Here is an 8,873-nt window from a genome sequence, read left to right on the forward strand (position 1 = left end):
CATGTCATCAGTTCTGGGACAGAGGACATTTCAGATATTTTTGAGTGAGGAGGATCCTGTGGGTGGGATGCAATCTCCTGGTATTAATGAAAGGGATCTGGTCTGGGTATCAGCATCTCTCCTATAGGAGGAATGAGAAGCTCTTTGCTAAGGAATTAGAAAAGATTTTGTCATGAAGATGACACTTGGCTTGTTAGGAAGAGAAAAGAGGTAATGTAATTAGGCTAAAAGTGGAGTAGCCAAAGTAGGGGGTGAAGAGTAATTCAGGCACAGATCACTGACTTCAAATCTGAAGGAGATTTGTGCTCAGAATCATATGTACTTGATTTCAACATTCTTCTGAACTCAGTGGAAGCTCGTCTACTAGGTGATAATTTTTATTTTTATTTGGTTTCTTTTCTTTGTTTCTTTTTCTTTTCCATTTTTTCCTTTTTGGATTATTTTCTTTAAGCTATAGGCTGCCAATTCTTCCTGGCAGTAGTATTACTGAATACAGCTAGTTAATGAGGTATGCTGGGGTTAGTTTACAACAGTTACACTAATTGAGGTATTTAAACATCGCACTAGAATAATAATAGACACCTTATAGAAAGGCTGTATACTTTGGCAGATGTTAAAAAGGAAAAACTGTGTATGGGGGGTAATCTTGCCAGGGGCTCCAGAATTTCTGAAACAGTGTAGTATATAAAGGTTTATATTTAAAGTAAAACTGTAGCAAAATGGCCAAACTGGGTTAGAAAAAGAGGAGACTGTATGCTTTTGGATTATCCCAATTTATTACTTGTAAGATATAACACATAAGAAAAAACACAAAACTGACATTTGACCAATAGCATTACATTTTGAAATCTCTACATTTGGGACTGACAATTTGAGTAAAAATGCTGTCCTTCATATAGATGTTCGGATAATCACCATCATTCAGTTGAGTTACAACCTTCTGGGGAAAGGTGCAGGGAAGGAAAGACTCAGGGCTAGGTATTTGCAGGTGCATTTGGGTGAGCGCACATATTTGTATGCCTGTCTGTGAAGTGAGAGAGACTTTTTGTATCTGTGCCATTTCAAAACCAAATACAAATCATCTCCATTTTGAACCATGCATACCTGTGTATCTCTGGTGTAGCGTGTAGATAATTAAGATTTACCACCACAATAAGGCCAGCATCTGAAATTAGAAGAGGAGAAAAGACTTTCTTTAGAATCTACCAACCTGGAACTAGTGCTGTGCAGTCAGAAGCTTTGGTTATTAAATGAAATCAAAAGCATATCAGGCCGATCAACATCTTAAAAACCATTAGTGCTTCATTTAGAGAGAGTGTCTTGTTTCTGAAATATTCATAGCTGGAGTCCACCACCACTGCTGAGATTTACATCTCCTCTCTTCCCATTATGCTTGCTGAATCTCTTTACTTGCTATTGTAGGAAAAATATTCAAAGATTTATAGGCAGCAAAGAGAAGGCAGCAAATTATGACATCCATTATTGGCATCTGCTCTTGTCTGTATCCCCAGGAAATGCAAATACAAACGAATTCCAATTTTCTGCTACAACTGAGTTGCAAAGGGAACTGTTATATGCAGATGAGGCAACTTCTATTTGGACAGAGATAAAATGGAAGAAATTTCAGTCTACTACACTTGGCATACCATTTGCATAACTCTGAGAAAACTGTCACAAAGGGATAATAAAAAATCATAAGGCTCTTAAAGAATCACATAAAATGCCTGTAGCTATGCTGCTTATAAGAGAAACAGACACAGCTTTAAGTTGTATGGGTGGGTACAAGATCCAAAAACAAAAGGGTGATTAAATATAGATGCTTCTATATTCATTGGTAAAAGTGGTCCCTCTTCTCATGTTTGGCAAAGGGATTATTACACTAGGTTTGAAAATAACATAATCCAGTATTCAGTAAAGACAGACCTGGCATAAGCCATTGTTTCTCCTGAAGGAATGACAATGACAACATTTTCCATTATGTTATCTTGGCTCTTTGAAAGCCAAGAACTCTTGTATCCACTGATGTTCTATATCCTCAGTGTCTAAAGTAGTTTTGAACGTGATAGCATCTCCAAATAAAATGTTCAATGATTGGAATTGAAGGAGTCAAAGTAGGACAGAAGTGGGACTCAGGAGATTAATGTTCTAAGTCCTCTGTCTAGACTTTGAGAATTTGGCCAGGTTTCCCTATTTCTATGAGCCTCACTCCCACCTCTGAAAAGAAGGAGGCAATCATATCCATCTTAATTGGTTTGGGAAAGAATTAAGTGAAGTATCTGTGTTCAGTATAACATCTGGCATAGATCTGTCTCTTAAGACCCGAGTCCTTTTTTCCTACCTCCTACAACTCTGCTGTATGTCTCAGCTGAGGATTAAGAAGGTCAGCAGTTTCTGACAATCTTAGACCCCAGGCACATGGCTCATGTTACTTGTTATCTGCCTGCTCTCATCTCAATGCTCCATTTGCCTCAAAATTCCTTTCCAACATTTACTAAAACTTTGGCCTCTGACTCTCAATTTCCCTCCTACTCAAGTCCTGATGTCATATCACACATGCTTCTCTTGTCTATCTGGCTTTTCCCACCAGAGTCATGATTTGCCTCAACTTTTCAGGGCTCCACTCTCTCCACTCTCTCTCCCATGCACCAGCTGACTCTTTCCTCCTCTCTGTCCATATAAACTTGACAGCTTTCATCTGTTTATCATCTCCAGGTAACACAATTAAAATGTGAATGATCATGGTGAGCTATGTAACTTTACATCTTTCAAAGTTTGATATACAAAGCTTTCTCAATTTCTGCCCCAAGATTAATCATTCCTCTGGATGACTGACAATGGGAACATTCATTTCCTTCAGAAAAGCACCGCTTCCATTCACTGGGTATCATCTTGTCCAGGTGAACCATGCAACCAACTGTTTTAATTACTTTGTATTCAGAACCCTGTTGATGAGGGAGGGACTCCCACCATAGAGTTAATTGTAAGGATGGTCCCAAAGAACATATGATACTCCTGGTCCTCACAGTTCAGGAAAGCAGGACGCTATCTGCCAGGCCGGGCCACATGGGCTTGTGTTTGGGAGCAGAGTGAACTTCCAGGGACAGCAGGAGGCAGCCATGATAGTAGCTAGAGGTTTAGTACCCCCTGGTTCCTAGGAGAGGGTGATTGACTTGCTGGAATAATTCTATGGGATGACAGGGAACTGAAATCTGCTACTCAGGGATAAGCAGGAACTGCATCTGGTCTTCCTGATAAGGAGAGCTGTTTGGCTAGGGGCTCTTGGCTCTGAGAGCAGAGTGCAGGTGGGAGGAGTTTGTGATTAGGGTATTTGAGGCCCTTCTTATTTTACCAGATGTCAAGGCAGCACATCATATTCAGCCTTAATTTTAGGCTGTATTTCCCACCAACTCAAAATTCCTTTTACTCCTAAATCCAAGGACTTCCACTTCTGCTCTGCTTACATTTCCAGTCTAAAGCTCAGAATAATAATTCCCAACCTCCCACTTATTTTTTTAATTGGAGTATAATTGCTTTACAATGTTGTGTTACTTTCTGCTATACAACAAAGTGAATCAGCTTTATGTATAAAACCTGCCACTTTATTATTATCTTTAGAGTTCTATCTTATTGCTCTGCCATTTCCTCCCTGGAAAAAAAAACTCAGCTCTGAATCTACTGCATATTCTTCTGAGAACTATGGGATAAAAACCACATGGAAGATGAGATTTCTGCTGTTATATTTTCATAGTCTTTAACTGTCAGTGGGTTATTAATATTGCCTAGAATCTCACAGCCTTGTTCTCTCAGTTCACAGAGAAGCTGCTCCACATTTCACTGCTATTTTCAAGGTTCTACCTAACCTTTCCCCAGCCATGCTTATCAAAGCATCTGAGATAAGAATTCTATCTACACAGCCATGCACCTTAAGCCTCAGAAGAAGGGCCCTTTGCTGCTGCTGCTACTGCTGCTAAGTCGCTTCAGTCGTGTCCGACTCTGTGCGACCCCATAGATGGCAGCCAACCAGGCTCCCCCGTCCCTGGGATTCTCCAGGCAAGAACACTGGAGAGTGGGTTGCCATTTTCTTCTTCAATGCGTAAAAGTGAAAAGTGAAAGTGAAGTCAGTGAGTCATGTCCAACTCTCAGCGACCCCATGGACTGCAGCCTACCAGGCTCCTCCGTCCATGGGATTTTCCAGGCAAGAGTACTGGAGTGGGGTGTCATTGCCTTCTCCGTTTCTCTTGCTACCTATGCTCAAAGGCATAACTGTGCTCTGAATCCCTTCCTCCCTCATCTCCTTGACAATCACATTCCATCAATTTTTCTCTTCCCGTTATCCTCAATCTTTCCCTCTTGATTTTTTTTCCCTTAGCATATAAACATGCTCAAGTCTCTTCTACCAAAAAAATTCAACCTGTTAACTATACAATATCTCTTTTCTTCCTCTTACAACCAAGCTGCTTTAAAGAGCACAATAGAATTTAAATATTCTCCAGCCCCCTAAAAGGAACCCTCCTACACCATTGTGGGAATGTAAACTGGTGTACCCACTATAGAAAACAGTATGAAGGTCCTTTAAAAACTAAAAATAGAGTTACCTACCATGTGATCCAGTAATCCAAGTCTGGGGCATATGTCCAGAGAAAACTATAATTTAACTGTTGGTGGGAATGCAAACTAGTATAGTCACTATGGAGAACAGTGTGGAGATTCCTTAAAAAACTGGAAATAGAACTGCCTTATGACCCAGCAATCCCGCTGCTGGGCATACACACCGAGGAAACCAGAATTGAAAGAGACGTGTACCCCAATGTTCATTACAGCACTGTTTATAATAGCCAGGACATGGAAGCAACCTAGATGTCCATCAGCAGATGAATGAATAAGAAAGCTTTGGTACATATACGCAATGGAATATTACTCAGCCATTAAAAAGAATACATTTAAATCAGTTCTAATGAGGTGGATGAAACTGGAGCCAATTATACAGTCTGCAGTAAGCCAGAAAGAAAAATACCAATACAGTATACTAACACATATATATGGAATTTAGAAAGATGGTAACAATAACCCTGTATGTGAGACAGCAAAAGAGACACAGATATATAGAACAGACTTTTGGACTCTGTGGGAGAGGGAGAGGGTGGGATGATTTGGCAGAATGGCATTGAAACATGTATAATATCATGTAAGAAATGAATCGCCAGTCCAGGTTTGATGCAGGATACAGGATGCTTGGGGCTGGTGCACTGGGATGACCCAGAGCGATGGTATGGGGAGGGAGGTGGGAGGGGGATTCAGGATTGGGAACTCATGTACATCCGTGGTGGATTCATGTCAATGTATGGCAAAACCAATACAATATTGTAGAGTAAAATAAAGTAAAATTAAAAAAAAATAATAAAATGAAAGTGATTAGCAAACAAAAAATAAATAAAATAAAAGCCAAGTTCCACTAAAAATAAATAAATAAATAAATAAATACATGTACCCTAATGTTCACTGCAGCACAACTTACAATAGCCAAGACATGAAAGCAATGTGAATTTCCACTGACAGATGAAAGGATAAAGAAGATGTGAGATATATATATATATGTGTGTGTGTGTGTGTGTGTGTGTATAATATTACTCAGCCATAAAAAAAGAATGAAATAATGCCATTTGCAGCAACATGAATGGCCCTAGAGATTATCATACTAAGTAAGCCAGACAAAGATAAATATCATATGATATTGCTTATATGTGGAATCTTAAAAAGTAATACAAATGAACTAATTAAAAAATAGAAATAGACTCACAGACATAGAAAACAAACTTATGGTTAGCAAAGGGGATAGTGAATGATGGGGGCTAAACTAGAAGTTTGTGATTAACATATACACACTACCATATATAAAATAGATAATCAGCAAGGACCAATTGTATAGCATAGGAAACTAATCTCAGTATTTTGTAATAACGTATAAGGAAAAAGAATCTGAAAAAAAAGATACATATGTATATAAATCTGAATCACTTTCTGTACACCTGAACCTAATACAATACTGTAAATCAAATATTCTTCAATAAAAATAAATAAATAAATTTTCAAAAAAGAAAACAAACATGGCACAGGAATGGAAAAAGGAAGTATGGGATCAACATATACATACTACTATATATAAAATAATACGTGAGCCGTGAACTTCCAGATCTTCAAGTTGGTTTTAGAAAAGACAGAGGAACCAGAGATCAAATTACCACCATCTGCTGGATCATCGAAAAAGCAAGAGAGTTCTAGAAAAACATCTATTTCTGCTTTATTGACTATGCCAAAGCCTTTGACTGTGTGGATCACAATAAACTGTGGAAAATTCTGAGAGAGATGGGAATACCACACCATCTGACTTGCCTCTTGAGAAACCTGTATGCAGGTCAGGAAGCAACAGTTAGAACTGGACATGGAACAACAGACTGGTTTCAAATAGGAAAAGGAGTATGTCAAGGCTGTATACTGTCACCCTGCTTATTTAACTTCTATGCAGAGTACATCATGAAAAACGCTGGGCTGGAAGAAGCACAAGCTGGAATCAAGATTGCCGGGAGAAATATCAATAACCTCAGATATGCAGATGACACCACCCTTATGGCAGAAAGGGAAGAGGAACTAAAAAGCCTCTTGATGAAAGTGAAAGAGGAGAGTGGAAAAGTTGGCTTAAAGCTCAACATTCAGAAAACAAAGATCATGGCATCTGGTCCCATCACTTCATGGGAAATAGATGGGGAAACAGTGGAAACAGTGTCAGACTTTATTTTTTTGGGCTCCAAAATCACTGCAGATGGTGATTGCTGCCATGAAATTAAAAGATGCTTCCTCCTTGGAAGGAAAGTTATGACCAACCTAGATAGCATATTAAAAAGCAGAGACATTACTTTGCCAACAAAGGTCCATCTAGTCAAGGCTATGGTTTTTCCAGTGATCATGTATGGATGTGAGCGTTGGACTATGAAGAAGGCTGAGCTCTGAAGAATTGATGCTTTTGAACTGTGGTGTTGGAGAAGACTCTTGAGAGTCCCTTGGACTGCAAGAAGATCCAACCAGTCCATCCTAAAGGAGATCAGTACTTTGGCCACCTCATGTGAAGAGTTGACTCATTGGAAAAGACTCTGATGCTGGGAGGGACTGGGGGCAGGAGGAGAAGGGGATGACAGAGGATGAGATGGCTGGATGACTTGATGGACATGAGTTTGGGTGAACTCCAGGAGTTGGTGATGGACAGGGAGGCCTGGCAAGCTGCAATTCATGGGGTCGCAAAGAGTCAGACACAACTGAGTGACTGAACTGACTGACTGACTGATATATAAAATACATATAAACAGACAATCAACAAGGCCATACTTTGTAGTGCAGGGAAACGTATGAGTATTTTGTAATAACCTATAAGAAAAAAGAATCTGAAAAAGAACATATATATATATATACACACATATAATATATATGTATATACATATAAGTATGTGTATATATTAACATATACATATCTATATATATACATATATATGGGTTTCTCTAGTGGCTCAGATGGTAAAGAATCTGCCTGCAATGTAGGAGACCTGGATTCAACCCCTGGGTCAGTAAGATCACCTGGATAAGGGCATGGCTACCCACTCCAGTATGCTTGTTTGGAGAATTCCATGGACAGAGGAGCCTGGCTGGCTATAGTTCATAGGGTCAGAAAGAGTCAAACACGACTGAGCAATTAACATACAGATATACATAAACTGAAAAAGAATACACACACACACATACACATATATATATACACGGGCTTCCCAGGTGGTGCTAACAGTAAAGAACCTGCCTGCCAATACAGGAGCCTTAAGAGGTAAGGGTTCAGTCCTTGGGTCTGGAAGATCTCCTGGAGCAGGGCATGGCAACCCATTCCAGTATTCTTTACTGGAGAATACCACGGACAGAGGAGCCCGGTGGGCTGCAAGTCCATAAGGTAGCAAAGAGTCGGACACAATTGAAGCAATTTAGCATGCACATATGCGCACACACACACATATATAAAACTCAATCACTTTGCTCTACACATGATAAACAACGTTGTAAATCAACTATACTTTAGTAAAGACAAATACATGAATAATTAAATATCCTCCAGTACCATTCACTCTCAGTGAAATGCAGCAACAATCAGTCAACATACATCAATAAATTGGCTCTCATCAAACCTAGTGTAGGCCTTTCAGTCTATCCTGGGGCCCTCTAGAACATGGGATGTTGTCAACTCCACACCCCTACATGCAAGCTTCTGGGACACTTCTAACTCTCCAACCACTTGTTTTCAGTCATGTCTTCCTCTGCTCACTATCCTCTACCTGCCCTGAATGTTGGAGCTGCTCGGGGTTCAATTCTCAGCTATGTTCCTTAGGTCCTCTTATCCATACTCCATGAATGCTGACTCTTAAAGCATATGTCTTAGCCAGAGCTTTTCCCTGAGCTCCAGATCTCTCACTCTAATGGGCTACTAATTATCACCAATTGCTTCAGATTCTGCACACGTTAAACTCACCACTGTTCCCATACATTTGCTTTCTACTTCATCCTTCAAAGATGTCTCTACTTCACTTTACATCCCTGCTCTGTTTTTTATTCTCCTATCCCTTAATCCAAAATCCTGAGTAATACCCAGATCTCCTCCTAGCTTTGTCCTCTATTTTTACATCTTTATTCTTCTACTTTAGAGTGGACTCTTACAATAGTTTCCTAGTATCCTCCATTAACGGGTCTTTAATCCTCCAAAGAGTTTGGGATATATACTGTAGTCAGTGGGTTCCAAATCTGATTTACCCAGAGAACCTGAGGAAGATTATTTAAAAATACAGGTT

This window comes from Capra hircus, chromosome 21, assembly GCF_001704415.2.
Source record: "Capra hircus breed San Clemente chromosome 21, ASM170441v1, whole genome shotgun sequence".
Taxonomy (NCBI): Eukaryota; Metazoa; Chordata; class Mammalia; order Artiodactyla; family Bovidae; genus Capra; species Capra hircus.